The sequence below is a fragment of the Bos mutus genome, chromosome X (assembly GCF_027580195.1).
Source record: "Bos mutus isolate GX-2022 chromosome X, NWIPB_WYAK_1.1, whole genome shotgun sequence".
NCBI lineage: Eukaryota > Metazoa > Chordata > Mammalia > Artiodactyla > Bovidae > Bos > Bos mutus.
Genome location: NC_091646.1, coordinates 79866823 through 79879663, shown reverse-complemented (window position 1 = coordinate 79879663; position 12841 = coordinate 79866823). Strand labels below are relative to the sequence as shown.

Here is a 12841-nt window from a genome sequence, read left to right as displayed (position 1 = left end):
TGATTCTCGCCTATGCCGTCTCTCCTTCGAATACCCTGGATCAGCCGGGGCTGGTCCCCGGCAGTGAATTTTATACAACAACCAGAAGTGAACAGCTCAGTGTGAAAAGAAGCTCCAAAGCACTTTCCAAAGTCAAACTTACACCAGGGGGAGGAGCCAAGATGGCGGAGGAGTAGGACAGGGAGAACACTTTCTCCCCCACAAATTCATCAAAAGAGCATTTAAACGTCGAGTAAATTCCACAAAACAACTTCTGAATGCCGGCAGAGGACATCAGGCACCCAGAAAAGCAATCCAACTCTTCGAAAGGAGGTAGGAAAAAATATAAAAGACAAAAAAAGAGACAAAAGAGGGAGGGACGGAGCTCCATCCCGGGAAGGGAGTCTTAAAAAGAGAGAAGTTTCCAAACACCAGGAAACCTTCTCACTGCCGAATCTGTGCCGAGCTTTGGAAGCACAGAGGGCAACATAACAGGAAGAAAAAAATAAATAAACAATTAAAACTCGAAGATTGCGAGTCCTACGATAACTCCCCAGCGGAGAAGCAGCGCAGAGGCGCCTGCAGGCGCCATTAACAAGCGGGGCTGGGCAGGGAGGCGCAGCGCCGGGCTGCATCGCTTAGAGTAAGAATCTGGCCTGAATACCCTAAGCACTATCTGAGCGAAATAATTTGGGCTAACAAACCAGACTGTGGGATATCTACCACGTGAAAAGCCAGCCCCAACCTAAGACCGCCAGGCCCGCGACGGAACAAAGAATTGAACAGAGATAGCCGGCTGCAGACCCCCCTCCGGTGACAGGCAGCCAGAGCCGGAGGGGGCAATCGCAGCCCCAGAGAGACATTATCTATAAAACTGTAAGCAGGCTTCTTTGCTAACTAAAACTTCTTGGGGTCTGGACGGTTAACATCTGCCTAAGAAGGTGCGCGGTTTTGCGCCCAGATAACCGAAGTGGCGGGAGGCGATAAGTCGCAGCATTGGCGCCGCCAAACACCTCATCACTTGAGCTGCTCGGACCTGGGAAGAGCACAATACTCAGGCCCAACTGAGTCTGCGCCTCTGAGGACTACCCGAGTGCCTGAACCTGAGCGGCTTGGACCTGGGAGGTACATACAACCCAGGGCCAGCCTCGGATTGTTCCTGGCGGAACAACCCAGAGCCCGAGCAGTGTGGGCAGGAGGCTACACGCGCAGTGAGCGGGGGCAGACCCAGTGTGGCTGAGGCACTGCGAGCGCACGCCAGTGTTATTTGCTTGCAGCATCCTCCCTCCTCCCCCACAGCGCGACTGAACAAAGAGAAGAAATACAGTTCCACCCATCAGAACACTGACACAAGCTTCCCTAACCAGGAAACCTTGACAAGCCACCTGTACAAACCCACACACAGCGAGGAATAGCCACAATAAAGAGAACTCCACAAACTGCCAGAATACAGAAAGGACACCCAAACTCAGCAATTTTAAACAAGATGAAGAGACAGAGGAATAGCCAGCAGATAAAGGAACAGGATAAATGCCCACCAAACCAAACAAAAGAGGAAGAGATAGGGAATCTACCTGATAAAGAATTCCGAATAATGATAGTGAAATTGATCCAAAATCTTGAAATTAAAATGGAATTACAGATAAATAGCTTGGAGACAAGGATTGAGAAGATGCAAGAAAGGTTTAACAAGGACCTAGAAGAAATAAAAAAGAGTCAATATACAATGAATAATGCAATAAATGAAATTAAAAACACTCTGGAGGCAACAAATAGTAGAATAACAGAGGCAGAAGATAGGATTAGTGAATTAGAAGATAGATTGGTAGAAATAAATGAATCAGAGAGAATAAAAGAAAAACGAATTAAAAGAAATGAGGACAATCTCAGAGACCTCCAGGACAATATTAAACGCTACAACATTCGAATCATAGGGGTTCCAGAAGAAGAAGACAAAAAGAAAGATCATGAGAAATACTTGAGGAGATAATAGTTGAAAACTTCCCTAAACTGGGAAGGAAATAATCACCCAAGTCCAAGAAACCCAGAGAATCCCAAACAGGATAAACCCAAAGTAAACACCCCAAGACACATATTACTCAAATTAACGAAGATCAAACACAAAGAACAAATATTAAAAGCAGCAAGGGAAAAACAACAAATAACACACAAGGGAATTCCCATAAGGATAACAGCTGATCTTTCAATAGAAACTCTTCAAGCCAGGAGGGAATGGCAAGACATACTTAAAATGATGAAAGAAAATAACCTACAGCCCAGATTATTGTACCCAGCAAGGATTTCATTCAAGTATGAAGGAGAAATCAAAAGCTTCTCAGACAAGCAAAAGCTGAGAGAATTCTGCACCACCAAACCAGCTCTACAACAAATACTAAAGGATATTCTCTAGACAGGAAACACAAAAATGGTGTATAAATTGAACCCCAAACAATAAAGTAAATGGCAACGGATCATACTTATCAGTAATTACCTTAAACGTAAATGGGTTGAATGCCCCAACAAAAAGACAAAGACTGGCTGAATGGATACAAAAACAAGACCCCTACATATGTTGTCTACAGGAGACCCACCTCAAAACAGGGGACACATACAGACTGAAAGTGAAGGGCTGGAAAAGATTTTCCATGCAAATAGGGACCAAAAGAAAGCAGGAGTAGCAATACTCATATCAGATAAAATAGACTTTAAAACAAAGGCTGTGAAAAGAGACAAAGAAGGTCACTACATAATGATCAAAGGATCAATCCAAGAAGAAGATATAACAATTATAAATATATATGCACCCAACACAGGAGCACCGCAGTATGTAAGACAAATGCTAACAAGTATGAAAGGAGAAATTAACAATAACACAATAATAGTGGGAGACTTTAATACCCCACTCATACCTATGGATAGATCAACTAAACAGAAAATTAACAAGGAAACACAAACTTTAAACGATACAATAGACCAGTTAGACCTAATTGATATCTATAGGACATTTCATCCCAAAACAATGAATTTCACATTTTTCTCAAGCGCACATGGAACCTTCTCCAGGATAGATCACATCCTGGGCCATAAAGCTAGCCTTGGTAAATTCAAAAAAATAGAAATCATTCCAAGCATCTTTTCTGACCACAATGCAGTAAGATTAGATCTCAATTACAGGAGAAAAACTATTAAAAATTCCAACATATGGAGGATGAACAACACGCTGCTGAATAACCAACAAATCACAGAAGAAATCAAAAAAGAAATCAAAATTTGCATAGAAACGAATGAAAATGAAAACACAACAACCCAAAACCTGTGGGACACAGTAAAAGCAGTCCTAAGGGGAAAGTTCATAGCAATACAGGCACACCTCAAGAAACAAGAAAAAGTCAAATAAATAACCTAACTCTACACCTAAAGCAACTAGAAAAGGAAGAAATGAAGAACCCCAGGGTTAGTAGAAGGAAAGAAATCTTAAAAATTAGAGCAGAAATAAATGCAAAAGAAACAAAAGAGACCATAGCAAAAATCAACAAAGCCAAAAGCTGGTTCTTTGAAAGGATAAATAAAATTGACAAACCATTAGCCAGACTCATCAAGAAACAAAGGGAGAAAAATCAAATCAATAAAATTAGAAATGACAGTGGAGAGATCACAACAGACAACATAGAAATACAAAGGATCATAAGAGACTATTATCAACAATTATATGCCAATAAAATGGACAACGAGGAAGAAATGGACAAATTCTTAGAAAAGTACAACTTTCCAAAACTCGACCAGGAAGAAATAGAAAACCTTAACAGACCCATCACAAGCATGGAAATTGAAACTGTAATCAAAAACCTTCCAGCAAACAAAAGCCCAGGTCCAGATGGCTTCACAGCTGAATTCTACCAAAAATTTAGAGAAGAGCTAACACCTATCCTGCTCAAACTCTTCCAGAAAATTGCAGAGGAAGGTAAACTTCCAAACTCATTCTATGAGGCCACCATCACCCTAATACCAAAACCTGACAAAGATGCCACAAAAAAAGAAAACTATAGGCCAATATCACTGATGAACATAGATGCAAAAATCCTAAACAAAATTCTAGCAATCAGAATCCAACAACACATTAAAAAGATCATACACCATGACCAAGTGGGCTTTATCCCAGGGATGCAAGGATTCTTCAATATCCGCAAATCAATCAATGTAATACACCACATTAACAAATTGAGAAACAAAAACCATATGATTATCTCAATAGATGCAGAGAAAGCCTTTGACAAAATTCAACACCCATTTATGATAAAAACTCTTCAGAAAGCAGGAATAGAAGGAACATACCTCAACATAATAAAAGCTATATATGACAAACCCACAGCAAACATTATCCTCAATGGTGAAAAATTGAAAGCATTTCCTCTAAAGTCAGGAACAAGACAAGGGTGCCCACTTTCACCATTACTATTCAACATAGTTTTGGAAGTTTTGGTCACAGCAATCAGAGCAGAAAAAGAAATAAAAGGAATCCAAATTGGAAAAGAAGAAGTAAAACTCTCACTATTTGCAGATGACATGATCCTCTACATAGAAAACCCTAAAGACTCCACCAGAAAATTACTAGAGCTAATCAATGATTATAGTAAAGTTGCAGGATATAAAATCAACACACAGAAATCCCTTGCATTCCTATACACTAATAATGAGAAAACAGAAAGAGAAATTAAGGAAACAATTCCATTCACCATTGCAACGAAAAGAATAAAATACTTAGGGATATATCTACTAAAGAAACTAAAGACCTATATATAGAAAACTATAAAACACTGGTGAAAGAAATCAAAGAGGACACTAATAGATGGAGAAATATACCATGTTCATGGATTGGAAGAATCAATATAGTGAAAATGAGTATACTACCCAAAGCAATTTATAGATTCAATGCAATCCCGATCAAGCTACCAACAGTATTCTTCACAGAGCTAGAACAAATAATTTCACAATTTGTATGGAAATACAAAAAACCTCGAATAGCCAAAGCGATCTTGAGAAAGAAAAATGGAACTGGAGGAATCAACCTACCTGACTTCAGGCTCTACTACAAAGCCACAGTTATCAAGACAGTATGGTACTGGCACAAAGACAGAAATATAGATCAATGGAACAAAATAGAAAGCCCAGAGATAAATCCACGCACATATGGACACCTTATCTTTGACAAAGGAGGCAAGAATATACAGTGGATTAAAGACAATCTCTTTAACAATTGGTGCTGGGAAATCTGGTCAACCACTTGTAAAAAGAATGAAACTAGAACACTTTCTAACACCATATACAAAAATAAACTCAAAATGGATTAAAGATCTCAACATAAGACCAGAAACTATAAAACTCCTAGAGGAGAACATAGGCAAAACACTCTCTGACATACATCACAGCAGGATCCTCTATGACCCACCTCCCAGAATATTGGAAATAAAAGCAAAAATAAACAAATGGGACCTAATTAAACTTAAAAGCTTCTGCACATCAAAGGAAACTATTAGCAAGGTGAAAAGACAGCCTTCAGAATGGGAGAAAATAATAGCAAATGAAGCAACCGACAAACAACTAATCTCAAAAATATACAAGCAACTCCTCCAGCTCAACTCCAGAAAAATAAATGACCCAATCAAAAAATGGGCCAAAGATCTAAATAGACATTTCTCCAAAGAAGACATACAGATGGCTAACAAACATTTGAAAAGATGCTCAACATCACTCTTTATCAGAGAAATGCAAATCAAAACCACTATGAGGTACCATTTCACACCAGTCAGAATGGCTGCGATCCAAAAGTCTACAAATAATAAATGCTGGAGAGGGTGTGGAGAAAAGGGAACCCTCTTACACTGTTGGTGGGAATGCAAACTAGTACAGCCACTATGGAGAACAGTGTGGAGATTCCTTAAAAAACTGGAAATAGAACTGCCTTATGATCCAGCAATCCCACTGCTGGGCATACACACTGAGGAAACCAGAAGGGAAAGAGACACATGTACCCCAATGTTCATCGCAGCACTGTTTATAATAGCCAGGACATGGAAGCAACCTAGATGTCCATCAGCAGATGAATGGATAAGAAAGCTGTGGTACATATACACAATGGAATATTACTCAGCCATTAAAAAGAATACATTTGAATCAGTTCTAATGAGGTGGACGAAACTGGAGCCTATTATACAGAGTGAAGTAAGCCAGAAGGAAAAACATAAATACAGTATACTAACGCATATATATGGAATTTAGAAAGATGGTAACGATAACCCTGTATACGAGACAGCAAAAGAGACACTGATGTATAGAACAGTCTTATGGACTCTGTGGGAGAGGGTGGGAAGATTTGGGAGAATGGCATTGAAACATGTGAAATGTCATGTATGAAACGAGATGCCAGTCCAGGTTCAGTGCACGATGCTGGATGCTTGGGGCTGGTGCGCTGGGAGGGCCCAGGGGGATGGTATGGGGAGGTTGGGAGGGAGGAGGGTTCAGGATGGGGAGCATGTGTATATCTGAAATTAAAAATTATAATAAAAAAAAAATAAGCAGGGTGACAACATACAGCCTTGACATACTCCTTTCCCAAAAAAAAAAAAAAAAAAACTTACACCAAAAAAAAGGTCGTGGTCAGTTTGGTGGTCAGCTGCTAGTAGGATCCACTGCAGCTTTCTGAATCCTGGAAAAACCATTATATCTGAGAGATATGCTCAGCAAATTGATGAGATGCACTGAAAACTGCAACACCTGCAGCCAGCATTGGTCAACAGAAAGGGCCTAATTCTTCTCCATGACAATGCCCAACCACATGTTATACAACCACACTTCAAAACTTGAATGAAATGGACTAGGATATTTTACTTCATCTGCCATATTCCCCTGACCTCTTGCCAACTGACTATCACTTTTCAAGCAACTAAAAAGTTGCTTGACAACTTGTTACAGGGAAAATGCTTCCACAACCAGCAGAATGCAGAAAATGATTTCCAAGAGTTCATCGAATCCTGAAGCACAGATTTTTACACTACAAGAATAATCAAACTTATTTCTCATTGGCAAAAATGTGTTGACTGTAATGGTTTATAGTTTGATTAATAAAGATGTGATTAATAAAGATGTGTTTGAGTCTAGATATAATGATTTAAAATTCATAGTCTGAAACTACAATTACATTTGTAACAATCTAATAAAAGATGCTTACTCCTTGGAAGAAAAGCTACAACAAACCTAGACAGCATATTAAAAAGCAGAGACATCACTTTACCAACAAAGGTCTGTATAGTTAAAGCTATGGTTTTTCTAGTCATCATGTACAGATGTGAGAGTTGGACCATAAAGAAAGCTGAGTGCTGAAGAATTGATGCTTTTGAAGTGTGGTGCTAGAGAAGACTCTTGAGAGTCCCTTGGACTGCAAGGAGATCAAACCAGTCCATCCTAAAGGAAATCAGTCCTGAATATTCATTGGAAGGACTGATGCTGAAGCTGAAGCTCCAGTACTTTGGCCGCCTGATGCAAAGAACCAACTCGTTGGAAAAGGCCCTGATGCTGGGAAACATTGAAGGCAGGAGGAGAAAGGGATGATAGAGATGCTTGGATGGCATCATTAACTTAATGGACATGAGTTTGAGCAAACTCTGGGAGATAGTGAAGGACAGGGAAGCCTTGTGTGCTGCAGTCCATGTGATCAAAAAGAATCAGACACTACTGAGCCACTGAACAACAACAATATAATCTTAGGTTGTAAAATTAATGGCTGCTGCTGAATAGAGGCTTAGAAACAATGCTTCTCTAAATGCAGTCTGGCTTTGTGGAACTGAAGAATCTGGAATTACAGACTTCTGATATACCACTGATTATGGCTAGGATACTGAATGTATCTTTTGTGAAGGCTAATGGGCCCTCGAATGCACCTCAATGCAATTAGAAGGGAGCTAAGCTGTACCACCAGCATTCTGTGCACTGCTCGCAAGTTGGGCAAAAGAATAATTTGACAAAGCTGGAGGTGATTAACTGATAAGAAACTAGAAATTTGATTGGCATTTGGTAATTTAGTTAATGCCTGATTCCCATTTCTAGGGTCAAGTTCAAGTTGAAGACCAACCATTAGATCCTGGGAAATCATTTGTGAAGCATGCAATGTCTAAGGAGAAATTACAAACAAGACTGGTTGTGGAACTCCAGTAACTGACAAGTCTAAAGCCACAGGTTGAGCTAAAATTTGTACATCTGCTCCAAAACTCAGCTGTAGTTCCTGGTGCTGATGCAAAAGAATTCAAATTATAAATGCATGTATCATGGGAATTCTCTGGCCTCCAATGGTGAGGACTTGGTGCTCTCATTATCAGGGCCCTGGGCTCAATCCTTGATTGAACTAAGATCCCACAAGCTGCAGAGTGTAGCCAAAAATTTTTTAATTAAAAATAAAATAAATGCATATAGCATGTTCAATTTAATGGGGGGAGTCCCAGACAGAATGATAGGTAAAATAATGCTATGTTGCAAAGATTTGGGGGCTTCCCTGGTGGCTCAGAAAATAAAAGGATCTGCCTGCAATGCGGGAGATCTGGGTTCAGTCCCTGGGTAAGGAAGATCCCTGGAGAAGGAAATGGCAACCCACTGCAGTATTCTTGCCTGGAAAATCCCATGGTCAGAGGAGCCTGGCAGGCTACAGTCCATAGGGTTGCAAAGAGTTGGACACGACTGAGAGACTAACACACTATAAAGATTTTAGGAACTTATCCAAAAGGTGTTGGGTATAGTGTTAGTCCTATAAAAATTCTATTAATAACACCACAAACAAATGTTAATTGAAGACACTAACAGACTGAGACTAGCCCCCAACAAAATATTGCTCATGGCCTCTCATTTACTGAACTTGTCACATAACTCATTCAAACCATGGTAGAAATTCAGAGTAACTGAATCTGACACCTTCACACACCAGAAAGTGGAAGTTCTAAGAGAAATCTCAAAAGGATTTTAATATCATAGCTAAAAGGAACAAAGAAGCTCTCTCAAGAGGAGAGGAGAGAGTTGGTTGAATACATATAGGTTGCCTGTAATAATTCCTAAAACTTAAACCACTAGGTTTATAAAAAGACCCTCACTGGTCAAAGTGCTTACTTATGTGAATTCTAAATATTAGGTGAAAAAGGCAGGCTACAAAATAGTATGTATGTGATATACATATGTATGTATAAAAAAAGTTATATGTGTACACAAAAAGACAAATCTAGAGTTCATACATTCATAAGATTTAAAGACACAGTTCAGTTCAGTTGCTCACTCGTGTCCGACTCTTTGCGACCTCATGAATGCCAGAACGCCAGGCTTCCCTGTCTATTACCAACTCCCAGAGTCCATCCAAACTCATGTCCATTGAACTAGTGATGCCATCCAACCATCTCATCATCTGTCATCCCCTTCTCCTCCTGTCCTCAATCTTTCCCAGCATCAGGTCTTTTCAAATGAGTCAATTCTTCCCATGAGGTGGCCAAAGTACTGGAGTTTCAGCTTTATATCATTCCTTGCAAAGAAATCCCAGTGCTGATCTCCTTCAGAATGGACTGGTTGGATCTCCTTGCAGTCCAAGGGACTCTCAAGAGCCTTCTCCAACAGCACAGTTCAAAAGCATCAATTCTTTGGTGCTCAGCTTTCTTTATAGTCCAACTCTCACATCCATACATGACCACTGGAAAAACGATAGCCTTGACTAGACAGACCATTGTTGGCAAAGTAATGTCTCTGCTTTTCAATATGCTGTCTAGGTTGGTCATAACTTTCCTTCCAAGGAGTAAGCGTCTTTTAATTTCATGGCTGCAATCACCATCTGCAGTGATTTTGGAGCCCCAAAAAATAAAGTCTGACACTGTTTCCCCTGTTTCTCCATCTATTTGCCATGAAGTGATGGGACTGGATGCCATGATCTTAGTTTTCTGAATGTTAAGCTTTAAGCCAAGTTTGTCACTCTCCTCTTTCACTTTCATCAAGAGGCTCTTTAGTTCTTCACTTTCTGCCATAAGGGTGGTGTCATCTGCATATCTGAGGTTATTGATATTTCTCCCGGCAATCTTGATTCCAGCTTGTGCTTCCTCCAGCTCACCGTTTCTCATGATGTACTCTGCATATAAGTTAAATAAGCAGGGTGACAATATACAGCCTTGACGTACTCCTTTTCCTATTTGGAACCAGTCTGTTGTTCCATGTCCAGTTATAACTGTTGTTTCCTGACCTGTATACAGATTTCTCAAAAGGCAGGTCAGGTGGTCTGGTATTCCCATCACTTGAAGAATTTTCCACAGTTTATTGCGATCTACACAGTCAAAGTTTTTGGCATATTCAATAAAGCAGAAATAGATGTTTTTCTGGAACTCTCTTGCTTTTTCGATGATCCAGTGGATGCTGGCAATTTGATCTCTGGTTCCTCTGCCTTTTCTAAAACCAGCTTGAACATCTGGAAGTTCATGGTTCACGAATTGCTGAGCTTGGTTGGAGAATTTTAAGCATCACTTTACTAGTGTGTGAGATGAGTGCAATTGTGCGGTAGTTTGAGCATTCTTTGGCATTGCTTTTCTTTCAGATTGGAATTAAAACTGACCTTTTCCAGTCCTGTGGCCACTGCTCAGTTTTCCAAATGTGTTGGCATATTGAGTGCAGCACTTTCACAGCATCGTCTTTTAGGGTTTGAAATAACTCAACTGGAATTCCATCACCTCCACTAGCTTTGTTCGTAGTGATGATTCCTAAGGCCCACCTGACTTCACATTCCAGGATGTCCAGCTCTAGGTGAGTGATCATACCACCATGATTATCTGGGTCGTGAAGATCTTTTTTGTATAGTTCTTCTGCGTATTCCTGCCACCTCTTCTTAATATCTTCTGCTTCTGTTAGGTCTATACCATTTCTATCCTTTATTGAGCCCATCTTTGCACGAAATGTTCCCTTGGTACCTCTAATTTTCTTGAAGAGAACTCTAGTCTTTCCCATGCTATTGTTTTCCTCTATTTCTTTGCATTGATCATGGAGGAAGGCTTTCTTATCTCTCCTTGTTATTCTTTGGAACTCTGCATTCAAATGGGTATATCTTTCATTTTCTCCTTTGCTTTTGGCTTCCTTTCTTTCCACAGCTCTTTGTAAGGCCTCCTCAGACAGCCATTTTGCTTTTTTGCATTTCTTTTTCTTGGGGATGTCTTGATTCCTATCTCCTGTACAATGTCACAAGCCTCCGCCCATAGTTCACCATGCACTCTGTCTATCAGATCTAGTCCCTTAAATCTATTTCTCACTTCCACTGTATAGTCATAAGGGATTTGGTGTAGGTCATACCTGAATGGTCTAGTGGTTTACTCCACTTTCTTCAACTTCAGTCTGCATTTGGCAATAAGGAGTTCATGATCTGAACCACAGTCAAATCTAGAGTCTCTACCCCCAAATATAAATGATAATTTATTTCTAGCTGGAGATAGTATATGGTTTTCACTGTCTTCTTTATAACTTTGCAGACTTTATTTTTGGAGAAAGCGATGGCACTTCACACAGTACTCTTGCCTGGAAAATCCCATGGACGGAGGAGCCTGGTAGGGTGCAGTCCATGGGGTCGCAAAGGGTCGGACACGACTGAGCAACTTCCCTTTCACTTTTCACTTTCATGCATTGAGAAGGAAATGGCAACCCACTCCAGTGTTCTTGCCTGGAGAATCCCAGGGACGGGGGAGCCTGGTGGGCTGCCGTCTATGGGGTCACAGAGTCGGACACGACTGAAATGACTTAGCCACACCAGCAGGTTTTATTTTAAATAGGTAAATAACACTTTCATAAGTTTTTTATCCTTTTTTTTCAAAATACACAAACCTGTATATTTATGTGGTTGAACCTAAATTATTATTAATAATTTAAGCATCCATCCAACACACTTTGCATTACAGTCTTAAGAGATAAATCCAACCACAACATGAACTCAAGAATGAACATATACCACATAAGCTACAAACACTAGCCACACACCATGCACTGTCAACTATACCATATTAAATATATCCCCTGCTGCTAAGTCGCTTCAGTTGTGTTCAACTCTGTGTGACCCCATAGACAGAAGCCCACCAGGCTCACCCATCCCTGGGATTCTCCAGGCAAGAACACTGGAGTGGGTTGCCAAATATATCCCCAGCAGATTTTAAATGTGTCTGGCATTTGTCAAGTATGTGTATGTTTTCCCCTACAAGATTGAGCTTTTTGAGGGCAAGGACCATATTTTATCTTGTTTTATACCCCGAGAGATGGCAGTTATTAAAAGTGTGCTGATGAACTTTGACTATATACTAATCTCTTAAAACCAACAGATGCACCAGCTGCTAACTAAATCATATACAAAGAATGCCTAGGAGCTCAGATGATCTCATTCCCAAAGAGAGAAGACACACGTAGGGGATGGTGAAGTTGAGAAAAGAAAATGGGATGGCAAAGAAAAGCCCAACCATGTATCCAAAGTCTATAACCTAGGAAACCAGGATATAGTACTGATATACAAACACTCAGAAAGAATGTGTACTCGTTGTCAGAAATGAGTTATGTTGACTTTGAGAGTCTAAATGAAAAAACACGTTCTTCTACAGAAATAAATGTGAACAAAACAAGTCAAGAATTTAGATCAAAGTACTAAAAATTATAACAGTCTATGAGATACTATTTCTAATTAACTACAAAAGACATCCCTCCACATCCAAATCATGCTAAGAAGTCCAACACAAAAAACAAACCAAGAAAAAGGGATTAGAGTCCTAAATAAATTTTTTATCCGTATATGGAATTCTCAGTTTCTTTTCCAATTGTATAAGTAGTG

The 12841-nt window shown here is 39.9% G+C and overlaps 1 protein-coding gene across 1 annotated transcript in view; it reads right to left on the bottom strand.

Moving 5' to 3' along the window:
* The window catches only part of WNK3 (WNK lysine deficient protein kinase 3), a 188214-nt gene that overhangs the window by 99184 nt on the left and 76189 nt on the right, over positions 1-12841 (bottom strand).